The sequence below is a fragment of the Ambystoma mexicanum genome, chromosome 6q (genome assembly GCF_040938575.1).
Source record: "Ambystoma mexicanum isolate Mex_15411 chromosome 6q, UKY_AmexF1_1, whole genome shotgun sequence".
Taxonomy (NCBI): domain Eukaryota; kingdom Metazoa; phylum Chordata; class Amphibia; order Caudata; family Ambystomatidae; genus Ambystoma; species Ambystoma mexicanum.
Genome location: NC_090937.1, coordinates 826,348,104 through 826,367,006, shown reverse-complemented (window position 1 = coordinate 826,367,006; position 18,903 = coordinate 826,348,104).

Here is an 18,903-nt window from a genome sequence, read left to right as displayed (position 1 = left end):
CTGGCCCGACTCACTCTGCAGGGCACACCCTGAATGTTCTGATCTCCACAGGCCTGCCCCTCTCCAACCCTCTCACCACTCCTCTCTCTTGGAGAAACCACTTTGTCCTTTTCCTCTCACCTCTCTCTCTACCTTCTCAGTCATCCGAGTAGCATGTGTCAGTTGAGGCTTTCGCCACTACTCCCTCTCCTCCTACAACTTTGGCTGACTCACATTCTGACACAGCCCTCTTTAACCTTCATTGTTCTATCTCTAGCACTCTGGACGTCCTTGCCCCTGTCATGAGGATCTATTTGAAGCCCACATCCAAGTGCAACTCTTGGTACGTTTCTGACCTCGCAACCCTCAAATGCAAGTGCATGGTGGCTCAGAGGAAGTGGAGGGCATCAGGAGTACCTTCTGACAAACTGGCCTGCCGCCTGCTTCAAAGGCAGTAAAGACTCTCTGCCCTCTCTAAGAAGATAGACTGCATCCAAACCTGTGTCTCTGTGGCATCTAACATTGTGGCTGAACTTCAAGGAGCTGGCCAATCCTGTTGCAGTCTCTATCTCTCCTGTTCCCTCCTAGGCCCTCTGCACGGCCTTGGCTTCTCATTTCACCTCTAAAACTCAGGACATCCTGTCCGCCTTCTCTTCCTCTACCTCCTCATTCTCCTCATCTACCACTCCAGGCCAGTCTTTGGCCATTTGTCTTTCTCCTTTCTCCTCCATTCTCCTCCTTTCCCCTGTTCACCCCTGACAATGTTTCTAGACAAGTCAGATCTATGAAAGTCTCGTCAACACAGGTTCTCCCCTGCTCTTCCAGATCCATCAAGGACCACATTCACATCCTTGCTCCAGCCTTGGCCAATTTCTGCAATCACTCCTTTGCAAATGGAACCTTCCCCTCCACCCTTAAGCACTCCTTTGTGCACACGCTTCTAAAGAAGCCCTCTGCCGATCCCTCATCTCGGCTAACCATCACTCCTTTCCTGGGCAAACTCCTGGAAAAGCTGGCCATCTCCCAGCTTAATCTGCATACTGAATCTGTTGGTTTTCTCCATTACCAAAAGTCTGGCTTCATATTTGCCAGAAGCATGGAAACTGCTCTCCTGGACACACGTGAAGAACTGCTCTCTAATATGGACTCTAGTCTTCCTTCTGTCCTCTGTCTCCTCGATCTATCCTCTGCTTTTGATACGGTCAACCATGCCATCCTGCTCAATTGCCTCCGTGACAACCTGGGTATCACTGATCAGACCCAGGCCTGTTTGACTTCCTTCTCACCAACCGACCAGGTCCAACTGGGATCTTTCCTCTGTTCTATCTCTCTCTGTACTTGTGGTGTTCCCCATGGGTCTAACCTTTGTCCCTGACTCATCAACCACTTTCTGCCTCTTGCCCACTGCATCACTACTTTCTGCTCCAATTTTCAGTGTTATGTGGATGACACCCAGCTCTCTTTCAGGCTCCCCTCAGCCACCTCTGTTCCTTCTCATACCAGACTGTCTAACCACAATTGAGGAATGGTTTGCCACCAATGATCTCTGACTTAATGCCAGTGAGACGGAGATCCTCCTAACTGGGACACCTATTCCCTCCTTTTCTCTCTGTCTATGGCCACCCACTCTGGGACCCCTTCCTGCTGTTTCCTGCGAGGCTAAGAACCATAGTGTCATCTTTGACTCCACCCTCTCTTTCTCTCCTCACATCTCCAACATCTCTAAGAAGTCACACTATCCGCTGCACCTCCTCAGTGGTATTCGTCCTTTTCTCACTTTACCCCAGAAGCTCATATCTCCAGAGCCCTGGTCCGCTCTAGGCTGGACTACAGTAAAATCCTCTTTCTAAATCTGCCTGTCTCTACCCTTTGACCTTTGCAATTTATCCAGGACAGAACTGCAAGACTTGTCCTTGGCCTCAAGCCCAGGGATTATATCTCTCCAGCTCTGAAATGTCTTCACTGGCTCCCTGTGGCTGAAAGGATGACGTTAAAGACCCTTTGCATCGTCCACAAGGCCTTCTGGGGCCTGGGACCGCAATAACTCCAACGTTCTCTTCCTAAGCATCTTCCTTCTCGCTCTCTCCGCTCATCCACCTACAACTCTCTGAGGGTCAGAGGCTTCTCCAAGCAGAGAGTGGGGGGCAGATCTCTCTCCTCAGCTGGGGCATCCCTCTGGAACAGCCTCCCTGCCTCTCTCAAACTTGAGCAGAACCACCTCTGGTTCTGGAAGCAACTCAAGACCTTCCTTTCGCTTACGCTTTCTCTCTTCCTCTCACCTGCTGATGTCCCTAACTGCTCCACGCACTGGTCCCCTGGCCACCCTCTGAACTCGGGCCCAGGCTCCTACATGTCCAGATGCCCTTGCACTGCCTCTGAGCTCCTCCAGCATCTAAGTGCCTGTATCTGCAGCCCTACAGTCTCTTCTCTCTGCACTTATCAGCCACCCTCTGGCTACACTTATTAAGTTACCTGCACTTCTCCCTTTCCCTCCCCCCTGGCACTTCTTCCCTCCCTCTTCCCTGCACCTGCATGATCTGAGTGACACAAGGCCTAGTAAGATTGTTGTTTTGTCCTGCTTTTGTACGCCCCTCCTTGTCTTGTCATGCCTAGAAACACTTGTGTACAGGAGCGTTATACACGACTTATCATATCTTATCATATCTAGGACTAGTAAAAACCTTGGTTCAAAAATGCACTGAAAGAATATGTTTTGTGAACTACAGCTATTTGTTCAAAGTAAGTGATTAACTCACTGAGCTATACTTCGGGGGGGGGGGGGGGGGGGTTGTGAAAAGTGAAAACATGTAACTTGAGATGGGTCCATGCACTGGGACTAGTCTATTCTCTATAATCTGTTAGCGAGTTCTGCAGTATTTGGCTGGGTCATGTATCCTGCTCATTTGATATGAAGTCTACGTCATACACTACCTTGCACAAGATGATCCCCTCAAGTAATGTGCTCTTTTTGCTGTGTTGGATATTTGACTGCAGATTAGCATATTCACATTCCCTGTGTGTCTTTCTGACCACACGTTTTGACCACTATGTTGTATTTGTTCTCAATTCTGTATATATTGGCCAATTTATCATGAGGTGGCTACATTTCTGTGACTTATTAGGTTACTGTAACTTTCTGTTGGGCTCTGTTGTCCTTCTTCATTCCTATTAGCAATTGTACACAGATTGAGCTTCTATCCAGGGAGTCTTCTAGCCAGGGATGTACTGGGAACCACAATTGGCCCTGTAAATGTTTTTCAAAGTGACCTAATATTGCACTGTGCACAGGTGTTCTCCCACAATACAATTTGGGGAAAAGAAAAAATGGTCCAAACTGAAAACTTTAAAGCATGTTTTATATATACAGAGATACAAAAGTCATTAAACACAACAATGGGGTGTGGAGGAAGAGAAGAGAGGGTAGGGAGAGGGTGTGGTGCATGGGATAGATGGTGAGAGAATGAGAAAAGCAGGGTACACACAAAAGAGACCCATGTTGCAGAGGCCAACTTGGAAATCTGCTTCGTGTAGGCCAGTATGCCATTGCTTTTAAATTCTGCGGAAAAAGTTGTTGGATATGATTGTAAATAGTCTTTCACATAGGATACATACGTCCAGGTGCTAATTCTTGACCCTCTGTATCATCTTGAGCAAAGAATTTGATATGTGTGGGTGGTGATCTTTGTTCTAATATGCACTCCATTTTAGACAAGTCTGCTCCTCCTGCAACTCATGCACAATATTTGTTCTTCTGATGGTTATCCACCTTTTATCAATTAAGTTATTTTTTAGATTGCTCTGACTTTTGATTACATAAAGAAGGGGGGTTTCTTTTTAACTCTCTGTGTCTTGCTGTATTCCTCTGACCCAATTTGCAGAAGAAATTATTAGTTGAACACCAAAGTCTTGCTTTCGATCAGGTGCATGGATGGAAACTTTCCTCATCTGATGATGTTAGCCAGGACATGTGTCTGGGTCCTAATATATATCTTTATTTTATTGTTTAAAGTGCAGATCTAGCTCGAGAGCAGCCGAGTGCTCTACAAGGTTCTAGCCATGATACACTTGGGCTTACCACAAGCTTTTCAAATTCTCAGCCATGAGATGCTGATCCACCGGCTTACCAAGATCGGCGTACCTGGAACATTCCTGAAATGGTGCAACTATTTTCTCTCAGATAGACAACCAGTTATTTTTATGACTTCATTTCAATTGCAATTTTAAGCCAGGGCTGGTGAAATGCATCAGGGCTCTGTGCTGTCTTTTTTATGCTCTAATGTGTCATTCTGCCACCTAATTTCAATCATTGATTTGTTTGGCTTACAACTTCAATGACTATACTCAACAACTAGTTACCATGCCACATAACCTGGATTTGCAGGCCGGAGATCACCAGCATGTTCAGATGATATCAACGATTGGATGTTATTCTAAAAGACTCAGGTTAAATCTATCCAGTTGTCTTTGGCCCATAGATCATTTTCTAAAGTTCCACTCTTCTGTTACGAATGTTTGTAATCACCCCTAGTCCTTCCACTTCAGAAAACGAACCTGACTACCTTTAGGATGTTGTTTATCCTTGGTACCTCGTGCCTGCCTCCACATCATGGGGCGTTCACCTCTGTACTTGGTAAAAAGATGCCTCTGTCGTCAGCCGAGATTTGGCCGTGGTCATTTCAAGGCTCGAAAGCACAAATGGGATCCATATTTATACCCTGTACATACTGCGCCATGAGCCTCCAGAAGGAGCAGAATTCAGTAGCACAGTGACTCCCCAGCACTCTATAGGGTGCCTTGCCTACTGGTGCATGTCAGGATTTACACATTAACAATATGCAGTTTGTGCTCTTCCATTAAGCCATCCATGACCCTTGTGTTTGCACTTTTTCACACCAGCAAAATAATTTTGAATTGCAGACATGATGGACCCTCCTCCTACATGGCCCACATTTGTGGAATTCCCTCCCCAGCACCCATATCTCATGTCTCCATGTAGTCCATGAGCATGGTAGCTCAAGGTGGCCCCTGGTGTGTTATTCGTTATATTGCATAGAGGAAGCGGTGTGGCTTGAGCGCAGTCACTGGTGTATGCATGCTGCATCGTCCTAGTGCTTTACCTCCATGCTGGCCCACTCCTCATGTGTAGCAGGAGGTACATTCCGAGGTCCAACTTTCCACTGTCAAACCCTAGGTTTCATCTGTAACTATGAAGATCATTGATAAGTGAGTCAAGGGTTAGAGAGTTCCTTGTGTTTGTTCAAGGATGAGAAAGAGCACAGCATCCCAGCAAGAATAAAATTGGTGTGCCCTACTGGACAGCTTTACTGGGGAGGTCTCATTTCTTTTCTCCTGGGAAGCCTAACATAGTGGAGGAAACATTACCTGTTACTTTTTGTTCTAATCTTCATCTGCTCATGTTTCTATTTATCTGTTCTCCTATTTGGCTGGTTCTATACTTTGTAAAATATAACCACACACTTTGTGTCAGTAACTGGGAAGTATTTACAGCCCCTTCATTATTTGTATTTACAAGCAGACAAGAGCCACAGTGAGATGGGCCTCCATAGAATGTAGAGTGTGCAGATGTGAGGCCTGTGAAATCTTTCTGTGGTCAAGAACAGGGGATACGTCCTGTTTTCAGTCAAATTTCCTTGGTAGAGTCAGTGCTTGGCTGAGTTAGTCTCAATGCTATTTGTCGTATTAAGTTGATATGAAACCTCTCTGAGACTTAACGTAAAACCTCTGTACCTCCATTTGCAGCTCTGCTCTTAACTGACGTTTTTTGTAACAATTGTCAGTGAGATGGGACTTAGTGTTTCTATTACATTTGGGAGTTATTGTTAAGAAAGTTTGGTGAATTATAATTTAAGAAGTACACATGAGGAAATTACTAAACTGGACATAGTATACCGGAACAAAATGGTTGTTTTGCCATTTCAAAATGCAAAAGACTCTTTCATGTTGATACAGTGAATTGTGTCATTGCAAAATAAATTGACTTCTACTAACGTAAAATTGATTAAAAAACAAAAAGGAAATAATATTTCCTGTTTTGGTAAGGGGTCTAACTGTGCAATCAATCTAAAAGGAAAAAAGGAAAAAAATGGCATAGAAGATTTCTGCCAAAATAACGACCCATTAATTTGGTATTCTCACACCCACTACAGATGCTACAGAGGAATTGTTGCTAACGTATTGAAAACATACCCCAGCCTTGTAGAAGAGGCAGATAGGTCTAACGGCTGTTACCCAAATATTTAGGTCGCACAGTCAAAACATTTGAGCGAGCATGAGAGGTGATTTAGGGGTTCTGAGCTAAATAACAGGCCCACCTTAAGAGTTGATGATGGTTTCATTTTCCAATGCTTAAGAAATAGATGCTACACTGAAAGCAAACTGTCATCATCCTTACTAAAAGCACTTCATCCGGTGCTGAATTCTCTGGTGACACTTTCAGCGCAACTACTGGAGAAAGTAACAGATCATAGTCTTGAGTGGAGATAAAAGCAATGTGCTCTTTCTGCAAGCTGTGACAGCCACACAAAAACCTGAATGTCAACATTGTCAACATTTAACAGGTGTGATTCCCTCTGTGAACCCGGCTCTAGAACCTGAAATCCTAATAAATGTTTATTTGAAACCCAGGAGGGGAGTCCTGATAGGGAAATAACTACTGATAGACTTAAGAACAAGAAAACGATGAGAGTTGTTAAGGAGACACACAGGGAATCTGCATACATTATGCAGCATAAATGTGGAGGAAATAAATCAGTCCAGGAAAAAAAGGAAAAAAATAATTCCCGGTGTGTACATTTAAAATCAGCAGTGCATATTGACTCAGATGAACAAAACGAGTAAAAATGATCTGAAGAAAATCTAAAAAGGGACTTCAGTGGCAGTCAACAAAAAGAAAAAACCCATGAGAACGTAGTTGGTAATGTAACATTTGACCAATATGTTCTGTTCTAGTAACTGGTTCAGATTCAGCAGAACTAATAACAACTGTACAAGTTACACTGGCCCAAAAAACACTTACCTATAAGTACTAACAAACTGGATAAAAACAAGAAATGCAATGCACTTAAGTGCTGTGACCTGAGAGAGAGATGGGCTAAGGAAAAATAACTCAGAGAAGAGCAAAGATGAGGAGAATCTTAAAGGTAAAGAATCTTTGGATATGGAGAAGAATGCCGGCGATGTGACAGAAATAAATCACAATGCAAGAGTTGTAAATGAAATATCAAAGAAACATTGCCAAGAGTTGTCAACAAAAATGGATGGCATCACATTAGAAGTAGACCTCTCAGGAAATTAATCTGTAACACATTAACTACCTATTGCCACCAAACCATCTCCATCATAAAGAAAAGCTCTGCAGTGGAGGCCAAATTTTAAAGATAATGTTTGACTTTCCAGCATTAATTAATTCATCTTTTATAACGCGCTCAATACCGGAGACGCACAGGACCGGTTTTCGAACATGTACTGTTCTGCGTAGTCTTGCTTCTCCTCCAGACCCAGCATCGAGAGATGTCTATATCACACCAGCTCTCCAGATCTCCATTGTGAAGAATCTCCAGATGATCATAATGTGAAATGTTCAAAAATTCATTGTAAATCAATGGTGATAAGTATGTTGATTATGGGAAATTTAGAATACTTTTTGATTATGTTTTATGATATTTCCCCCTTGTGTTCCGAGACTCTTTGGGTTAAAACATGGAGAAATGGAAGATATCAATAGAAAGGATCAATTTACAACTAAACATGAGGTTATGGGAGGGAATGACATACTGGAAATAGGGTGTCATGGAGTGCAGGCTAAGGCAGATTGGTGGTTTACATAGACAATCAAAGAAAATAAAATTATCAAGGGAGTGGCTAAAAGCAGCTTTACAGACAGAGTTTGTAATACATTAAACAGAGATCTCTGTTTGTCATGGAATACAGTGGGTGTTATGAACAATTTGAGACTAAATCGTATAATAAGATATGATTTTCTTCTGGAGGAAGTGTGGCTTTGCAAACCTCCTAGCTTAGACAAATATCCCTCCCACTCAACTCTGCACTAAGGTTGCCGGAAGGTGGTTTAACTAATAGATTTAAGAATACTTTCATGACTCCAGAGATTGCCTATGTAGATTACTCACCAAATGCTTAACCTGCCGGTTTAGCAAGATCTGTTTAGCAAGATCTGGTTCATAGGGAATTCATGTTTTTCTTCTAATAACTACTTATGAACCATGTGTGAAGTGTGCACTTACATTCTGGGAAACCAAATATTTGTTCTGTGTATGATAATCTTGGCCAGGGACTTGAATGCAAACTGAAACTGTTCACCATATCATGTCAGGTGACCCATGACAATCTCAATGATTTATTATACCTGATGCCGTTGAACTCCACTAAACAGAATCTATATCAGTTATTGGGCTGATTTATTTTGGAACTCACAACCTGTGATGTTGAATGATAGATTACCTATCAACACATTTGGACAGGGTACAAGGCATTGTTTAGCTAGGAGCATGTCTCTTTCTTCAGTTTCCCGCCTGGACAAAGTTATTGAAAGTGGCATAATAATGATTAGATGTTGCCTTCTGGCAGTGGATTAACTTTGCTGAAAAGTTGGGGGGGGGGGGGCACATGACATCTGAAGAAAAGGTGCCCCATCCAAATGAATGGAGACAAAATGGTGTGCCATGAAAGTTGGGGGAGCCAAACATCCCCCCCCCCTAAAATTACGCCCATGACATCTGTGAGGACGTAGTGGAGTGGGAGAAAAGTGTGTGGCCTAGATACTTGTATACAATCACCTCAGAATGTATAAGAATAACAGTAGAATGTAGATGGTACATGTTAACATGTTTTTTTTCCATTGAGTACTTTTCAAAATGTCTAAAAATATTATTAGAGTATTGTGTTGTTGTTCCTGTTCTCAGAATATGCCTAAACGTAATAGACAGACGAAATGTAACTCTCCAAAAATTAAAAATCATAAAAGGAAGATGAGGAAACAAATTAGACATTTAGATACCTCAAGGGTTCTGTCACCTGAAGAGTTACAGTTAGTTAAAGAAAAATGAAATAAGGCAGACTTTAAAAAAATGATGTAAACATTGAAGTATCCACCAAAGATGTCAAACAATGCACGTGCTACATATCAAGGACAAGAGAGCCTTCCATGAAATAAGCAATAATCCTGTGTTGTATGGACTAAACCAGCCGTCAACATCCCAGGGCTTAGGGGCCTGTAATACCGGACCCCAGTGATGTTACTGGGCCAATGTGGCTGGCAGAACATGGGATTATTGCTATTAGTACCCTGAGCTCAAGGTGCTAATAGCAATTTAATGTCAGACAAGCCTGGCTGTGCTACTCCGTTGGCAGCAGCAGACGGAGAGAGTCAGAATTGCGATGGGAATGGAAGGCTGAGCTGGGCTCAGAGACCATCTTCCATTTCCATGGCTTAACAGAATTTAGGCGATGGAATGTGCTGAACTGGGCAGATGAGTCCATTCGAGGTAAGTTAGTTAGGGTGGGGGTTAAGAGGCTTGCTTTGGGGCAGGAAGCAGGGGAGGAGGGAACACAGTGGCGCGGGTGTAGGGCAGGTGCGGATAGCACTCGGATTGCTCCAAGTTGGGCTTGCATCAGTAGATACAGTCTGGGTTTGGAGCAACCTGATAGGCCCCTGCACCTGCCGAGGGTGCTAATCAATGACGGTGAAACTAAATCTTACAATAGGCAAGTCAACCATATACTTAGCAGAAGATGCTAATTTATTAAAATTACATATATCTTATAAAACCCAGTTTGTAAAGGATGCAGCAAGGTTTAGGCCGTAATCCCATCAGTTCAAATGACTTGAAACTAGAGTATTTGATAGTGGCAAAAATAAACATATGAAATCATCTAGGGCCACTGGGCCAGATGATGACGTTAAAACCACAATCAGGAAAGTTGGGCATCACTGTTGATTCGTTTAGTAAATATTATTTGAGGACAGAGAGTCCCTGAAAAATTGTCAGAGGACATGTTTGAACCCATCTTTAAGAAAGAGAAGGGTGAAGACCTGTTGAATTACCACTTCGTAGTCTTCTTGGATGTGCCCAGTAAACTGTGTGCATCACATTTTTTAGATGCATTAACTGACTTGGTAAAAGAACAAGGACTCCTGTCAATATATGAAACTGGATTTAGAGGTGGATTGTCAAAATTTCATAATGGTCCCTATCTTCTTATTTTAATCATCAGGCAAATCATCCAGGTAATACCTCGTTGAAACCCCTGCTGCCAGGAGGGGCTGGAGTCCACTCCCTCCGTGACTTCCATATGCACCGAAGCGCCACGATGTTCGCGGAATCCAGGCATCATCTGAAATGAGGGGTATGCAGAATCACTGCCTTACTCTTGCCCCCTGTGCCTGATTTCAACCTAAGTTTGCCCATCTGCGGCTGCTTTACGGCACCATCTGTTCCAATCTCGCTGATCCGACATGAGATATTAGCCAAAATGGCCACCTTGCCATTAGTGTCCTCGTTGCTAGGCAACTAGGTCCTTTGTTGATCCGACCACGATTGGCTGTGGCCACCTATTTCCGCACCCTCTGGCCGCCGGATGGGGAGAGCCGGCACATCCCTCAAGGGACCTTAAATAAGTGAATCCTACCCGTGCCTGAACTTCGTTGAAACACCTGCTGCCAGGAGGGGCTGGAGCCGTACTCCCTCGTGACTTCCAAATCCACTGAAGCGCCACGACGTTCGCGGAATCCAGGCATCATCTGAAATGAGGGGTATGCAGAATCACTGCCTTACTCTTGCCCCCTGTGCCTGATTTCAACCTAAGTTTGCCCATCTGCGGCTGCTTTACGGCACCATCTGTTCCAATCTCGCTGATCCGAAACGAGATATTAGCCAAAATGGCCACCGCACCATTAGCGTCCTCATTGCTATGCAACTAGGTCCTTTGTCGATCCGACAACGATTGGCTGTGGCTGCCTATTTCCGCACCCTCTGGCTGCTGGAAGGTGAGAGCCGGCACATCCTCCTAAGGCACACATCACAAGGCACGCTCCTGTCCATGCCAGTCAGTGCCTGTGGAGCCAGGAGCCTAGTAACACTACCTGTCCACCAGATGCCTACACAAGGTAAGCGTCCAATCAATATAACAGCACCTACGTCTGGAACTCCCTCCCATTTGCACTATTAAGACTTCCATCCCGCTGAACTATATAAGCGCCACCAATTGCTCACCCAACCTAAATCTCGACGGCAACGCTACGTACCGGCTAGCCCATTCAGTACTATCACAACCCTATTTATCGCCACCTACATGCCGAATCTAAAACTGACACCTATTACTATCTGCATCCGCTAGCCCATTACTGCATCGTCAACGTGTTGAACATTCGCATTTAGCCTATTACTGTAATATGATGCACACTCAAATTTAACCCATTACTGCAACGTGTTGAACATTCACATTTGGCCTATTACTGTAATACGATGCACACTCGAAGTTAGCGCAACTGATTGACTATACTTAAAAATGATTTTAACCTATTCTTGTGCAATTGATACTAGCCCATACCTGAAAGTGATTCCCAAAATTGAATTTAGACTAGCCTATTCCTGAAAGTGATCTTAGCCCACCCCTGTGCAACTGACTTCAGCCCATTCTTGAAAATTTGATTTTAGCACTTTTTTAGTGCTAGTGACATTAGACAATATCGGAAAGTAATACTAGCCTACGCTGTGACAATCTCACTACCACTGGAAACAGCCCTCCCTGTGGCTTTCCAAATAGTCTACCTCATGATACTCGTAACCAAGTCCATGAACATGAGCTTGATCTTGAGGACCCAGACAACCAAACTTCTACTAGGCCTCCTTGCCATAATGGCCTTTACCTCATTGGCTACATGCCCACGTAAGGATAGAAATTTGAGACTTCGATCAAGATTGCCCTGCCTTTTCGAACCCAAAACAAACTGTACCAGCAGACGCCCAGTATGTAATGCTGCCAAACCCACAGAAAGAGTTACTAAACCTGCACAGCAGAACAGCTCCAACAATCTGGCCACTGCACATCTCGCCACCATGCTGAAAAATCCCCCTAGAGTTAAGAAAAGTATAACTAAACATACCCTTACCACCAAACCTAAAAGCACCCAATCACTATCAGGGTCGCTTATCAATTCCAGATCTTTGGTGGCCCATGCCGCTGATATTGCTGACACCTTAACTAATGAGAACCTGGACCTGTGTTAGGGAGAATTCTCATTCTATGGCTAATATACCTTACCTAGTGAGTCCCTCAGCAGCTTTGCTGAATTTCTGGAGTTTATTTTTTCCACTTGGTAAGAGTGTGAGCTCCCCCCCCCCACTCGTACCTGTGTTTTGCCATGTGTATTTCATCTGTTTTTGTGATTGTGGACTCTGGAGTACACCACTTCAGTAGCCCCACTCTTTTGTGCGTTACACAGCACCTTCAGTGCAGTGATGAAGGGTTGTCTTTTGGACTTCCCACCGACTCCATTTCTGGGGCTAACTACTGTCCCCCAGAAAAGGGTAAAGTTGCCATTAACTTTACATAGTCATTTAACCACAGATCCAGTACACCCCATCTTACATGGAGTATTGGAAAGGGTTAATTCTTAGCCCTTTTTATCTGTACCTCTTGGAGCACTGTTTCGCTCCCTTAACATTAAGACTTGGCTAGTGGCAGTGGTATCCACCCTAATTTTCCTACCGTGATTATATTACATAACGTGGTATTGTTTTAGGCTATTTTAGTAGCCTCGAACTTTAAACCCGCTAGCCCAAATACTTTTTATTTTGGCTCAGGTTAGGTTTAATCACCATTTTGTTAACATCCTTCTTGGGTCTTTCTTTGCGCGGCAAACCAGGTTTGCCTCATTTGTTTGCCGACTTTTGGCGGGCTTCTGACCAGAAGCCCTCCTTTGGCGTCTGGGTGTCTAGGTGGGCTGAATGTGAGGGCGGGGTGTAGTCACCCCCTGCACAGGGTCTCCTTGGAGACCCAAGTCACACTCACTTTGTGTTGATTGGCTGAGGTGGTTGTCCGGGCTGGACAACCTCCCTGCTGAATGATTGACAGCCAGGCTGTGTGAATGGGGGATTTTGGCATAAAAGGCAGGACTCTTGAGCTAGAAGGCAGAGTCGCATCGGGAACTACAAGGAACCAAAAAGAAGCAGAGAAGAAGACGGCTGTTGCAACCCCGAGTCCCGGTGAAGCCCTGCTGCAGTCCTGAGCTATCTACCCCTTCAACGACTATGATAAGATCCAGTCCGGAGTCTTCTTCCCTTCAGCCTGGTGGGATCAACCAGCTCGTCTTTTCTACAGACAGAGAATCCTCTCCTGGGTCAAAATCACTGCTTTGCTGTAGTGGTCCGGATAACCATCAGAAGAGCCCTCTCCTGATTCAAAGGAGCGCACCTTTTATTCATCATTGTCTTTTTCGCTGCTGCTGGCCTCATCCCTGGGTAGTGCAGATAGCTCCAGATGTCCTCCTTCTTGTCCCCACGACTGAAGCCGCAGGGACCATGAGTCTGCAGGAACTACCAGGAACAACTGCCGTGGCACCAGCTTTTCTCCAACGGAATAAGGTACTGTGCACATTTGGTCATTCTCTCAGTCTGACCAGCCGGAATCGGGGTGAACCCTTTTCCTCCACGAAGATTTGTTCTTTCTTCCCTCCCTCTTATAACTTTCCTTCCATTTGACAATCTTTACGAACTCTTGGCATCTCGAATCTTGAACTATTCAATGTGTGATCCTCGGCAACTGAGCATCTGCTCCATTGACACTGGCGCAGGCCTATTGACTTTAATCTGTATCTTTGAATAAGTCCTCGAGTCTCCTTGCCTTGAAAAAGTATTGCCTATGATTTTTATTCACTTTTCCCTTGTTTGAAATTCTTAAGTACAAAGTGTGTTTTAACTTTGTGAGCATTTCTATCCGCGGGTGTGCGTTAGTATCACAACACCGGTCTGTCAAATCCTAATGTACTTACCTTGAATTTGCTGGAACAAGTGGAATTGGTTGTGTAGTGTATTTTACATGTGGTTTTGAATTTATAGAAGTGTTGTGTTTTATAACAGATGATTTAAAAATAAATCTACTCATATTTTTTACCTGAAACCTTGAGTCAGTGTTTGCTTGAGTCACAGTAATTGTGGTCCTTTGTGTAATCTCTACTACTGCTCATTTACTCTTGAGATAAGTCTGGCTGCTCTGCTACTGCTACCACTTTAACAGTGTAGTACAGGCTTGTACCAAAGGTGAACTTGTATTACCACTGTTAGTCTTAATTGTGTCTAGTGGTCCCTAAGGGCACTGCACAGGATTCTGCCTAACAACCTGCTTGCCATAACTGAAACCTGGTTTCACGAAGCAGCAGGACCCGCCCTTATGACAGCCGTACCAGATGATTACCAGATACTCAGAGCTGATAGACCAAACACCAGAGGCGGAGGCTTAACTATTATCTCCAAAACTAATCTACCTATCAGACTTGCTACCACTCCTTCATACCAATCCTGTGAGATACTTAAAGCTAAACTCCCCCATCTAATAACTGTACTCTTATTATCCAACTGGTATACAGATCGCCAGGACCACTAAGAACTTTAGAGGATGACCTCACCTGCCTCCTAGCCAATAATACCAAAGACCATGCGCAAATCCTGCTGCTGGGAGACGTCAACCCTGGCTTTACTGACACTGATGGCAAACATGCCCAATCAGTTGCTGCACTACTGAAGGATCATGGCCTGACACAAAAAGCCCTCACCCCTACCCACATCAAAGGGAGGACCCTAGATTGGGTTGCCGACCTAAACTGTACTATTAACATTACTAACATTACCCTGCAATCTTGGACTGACCATCTAATTACCTTCTCAGCCACACTAGACCTCATTTGCCCCAAAATTATTGTTATGGCACCTCCACTCCCACTAGAAGCAAAAAGGATATTACAGCGGAAAAGCTACTCCCACATCTCCTCCCTGCTATCAACAACATAGCCAGTAATACAGACCCTACCGTACTAGTGGAGGTCTTCAACAGCGCTATGACCAAGGCCTTGGACACTAGTACACCTATCAAACTCTGTAAAGTTAGACAGAAATCTCACCTTAATGCTTGGTTCACGCCCCAACTTAAAGAATTAAGACTCCAAAAAAGAAAGCTTCAATCAATTTGGCGTCACTCCCCTACTGACTAGAATAAAGCCAAGCTAACCAACCGCTCCAAACTGTACAAAAAATAAATAATTAGCACAAAAAAGAATATATTCAACAACAGAATATCTAAGGCGAAATCGAACACCAAGGAACTATTTTCTATCCTTCGTGAAATGGAATCACCGATACCACTGGCTGACAGCACTCCCAAGGATAAGCCTTGGTGTACCGATATACAAAATGCTCTATCAAATAAAATCGCCTCCCACCAACTTAAAATAGCTCAAAAGAAAGCCTCACTGCTCCTACCAAAGCAGCCACCCCCTCTAGTCACACTGGACAGTACTACCCTACCCTTCAGCTTTAAGAAAATTTCTATCGCTGAGACAGGAAAAATCATACTCTCGTTAAAACCCTCAAACTGCAGACAACTGCCCGGCCCAAATTATAAAGGATGCAGCTAGAGACTTAGCTCCTTTCACCTCGAAGCTCATCAAAGCCTCATTCAAGACAAACTCAGTGCCTAATAATCTCAAAGAATCTTGGGTGCTCCCATTGCTCAAAAAACAAACATTACATCCTACCATCCCGACCAACTATAGACCCATCACCACAGTCCCCTTATTACTTAAAATTATCGATAGAGTAGCGTACTTGCAAACACAGGACTACTTGCAAATACAGGACTACCTGGAAGTCAACAATCTAGTAGAATCATGCAAGTCTGGCTTCCGCCCTCTCCAAGGTACGGAAACAGCCTTAATAGACCTCAAGACCCAAATTGACGAGTTGAAGGACAATGGGAAATCAGCTATGCTACTCCTCCTTGACCTATCTGCAGCCTTTGACTTGGTGGTCCACGCAGTCTTATGCAACCACCTCAGGTCGGCTGCCCATCTTTCAAGTGATGCCATAACCTGGGTTCAGTCCTTCCTAGCTAACCGTACAATGAGAGTCTTCTCCCCATCAGCAGCTGCTGATCCCATACAAGTTTCCTGTGGCATACCCCAGGGATCGTGTATTTCTCCCACCATGTATAACATCTTTACTAAGCCCCTGTTCGACAAGTTGGATAGACTGGGCGTCACCTACACTAATTACACAGATGACACCCATATCCTCATTCCCCTTTTGGGCAACTTTCTGTTGGACTCGGCCTTAGTAAATAAGATATACCTCCTCATTCAGGCATGGATGGCATCCCATGGCCTCTGCCTGAATGACGAAAAAACTGAGCTACTGATCCTAGGTTCGGACGCGGCCATTAAAAAACGTAACCCCAGCAATGCCTCCTTCAACATTGACAATACGTCATCAAAATGATGACCACAGTCAAAACCCTAGGTTTCTACCTTGACTATGCACTTACCCTCAAGAAGCAAGTCAACTCACTAGCATCATCTACTGCTTACACCTTCAAGCTGATCCGAGCCTGCAGACAATTTCTCTCTGAAACCAGCTGCATTACTCTGGCCAATGCACTCATAATATCCAGATTGGACTATTGCAATGCCCTGTACGCGGGAGCCTATAAGTACATTATTAACAAATTGCAAAGACTTCAAAATAATGCCCTTATAGCTCTAAATATCCCCAACAGAGATCGCATCTCTACATTTAGACGAGATGTCCACTGGTTTAAGATTAACAACAGGATCCTCCTTAAAACATTTTCTCTCACGTCTAAATATCTGAACAATATTGCTCCACCTTATCTCGTAGAAAGAATAAACAAGAGACTCACTGCCCGCCCTATGAGATCTGCCAACGCCCACACTTTAGAGATCCCCTGATTCAAACGCACCACAGCTGGCGGCTCCAGCTTCCCGGTCATAGCTGCGCAATCCTGGAATGCACTCCCCTTAGATCGCAGAACAGACCAACATTATTCCAGATTTAGATGGAAAGTGCTCACCTGGATATGAACTAACAAATCCTAAACCTGTTGCTATCCTAAACCTGTTGCTATCGACCAAACCTATCTCCTCCTGTTTTCATACCATGACTGCATTTGCCACCCAATGCCTGTTAGGTCATACCGCTCCAATCTATCTGTTACTCTTCCACCATTCGACTGTAATCTTGTAGCACCCATATGTGACCACTAGTCTCGTTGTAAACTATGCGGTAGTAATTCTGTTATCATTATTCTTGCAATAGCAATATGTGACCACTAGTCACTATGTAAATTATGTGGGAGTAATTCAGTTTGTTTCCTGTATGTACGTACCCTATGTGCTCTGTAACTAAGCTTCAAGTATACTTGCAATGTTGCGCCCAGCTACCTGAGGGTTTGGTGCGCTTTATCAAATAAATAAACAAGCAAACAAACAAACAAACCTTACTCTATGCAGCCTTTTTGCACTATGCTGCTCCTTTCAACAGGATCATGGTGAATATCCTATGAATAAGGTCATTAGATTGGGGGATTGATCAAGATTTACTAAATCTTATTATTCTTCGCTTTTCCCTTTTCTTTTTTTTAATTAAAATGTTTATAGTACACATGGCACTTTTGCATTATAACGTACAAAAAGATGAATAAATACGATCACAAAGCAAAAATTTACAGAAATAATCCATTAAAAAAACATTAGCGGATGGCAAAGGAGAGGGGAGCATTTATCAGATCCCCCCCGGTCCATCTAATAACACATATCTGGTTTTCAGTTTAATACCCCTCCTTGTGTATAAAACCCTTCAATAACAAAGCCCAGAGAATGGTTATGTTAGGTTAAAAACAAGACGCATAAGGACTCATCCCACCTCCCAGCTATGGATCGCATGCAAGGAGATGTCAAATAGAGAAACCGCTGTCCCACTTCTAATTTCTTTGATCCTTTTCAGTCTGGTTTTCACCAAGGGAGAGGCACTGAGTCGGTCCTTACTTCCATGATTGACAAACGTGTATGCCTGGTTGATCAGAGTGGTGTCAGGGCACTGTTTTGTTAGATCTTTCTGCTGCCTTCGACACTGTTAACCATCCCACCCTGATCGTCCGGCTATCGTCCACGGGTTTGTCGGACCAGGTTTTTGCCTGATTCTCTGCCTATCTGGCTGATCGTTCCCAGTCTGTCTTTCTCTTCCCGTTCTGTTATAAACCTGTTTCTAAATCTTCTGAGTCCATCAGGGCTCTGCTCTTTCCCCTTCACTATTCAACAACTACATCGGGCCACTTCTTTGCCTTATTCATTCCCATGGCTTCTGCTGTTATTATTATGTAGATGATACGCATATCTTGGTTCGCCTTGATCTTTCTAGGCCCAATACTGTTGCTCGGCTTATGGGCTGCCTTGAAGACTTGGGTTTGTGGATGGTCGAGAACTGTCTGGGACTAAATGGTGAAAAGACTGAGGTCTTGGTTGTTGGCACCTCCTTTGTTCTATTTTCTGAACCCCAGACTTCTGCCCGGCTACTCGGGGACCATTTCCCCTTCCTGTTTGCTCTGTTAGGAACCTTGGAGTTAAAATCTCCTCCTCCCTTTGTATGTGCGACCAGGCCGCCTTGGTCTGTACATCTGGTCATTTCAAACTCAAAATTCTAAGGAAAGTTTTTCGTTTTGTTCCAGTACAATTCCAGGCCCCTGCGGTGGCCGCCCTTGTACTCTGCAGCATTGACTATTGTAATGCTCTGTATTTAGCCCAGCCTGCTTATCTTTTGCACCGTCTGCAGCTTCTTCAGAAAGCTGCGACCAGGTCTGTTACTTGCCGTCCTTTAG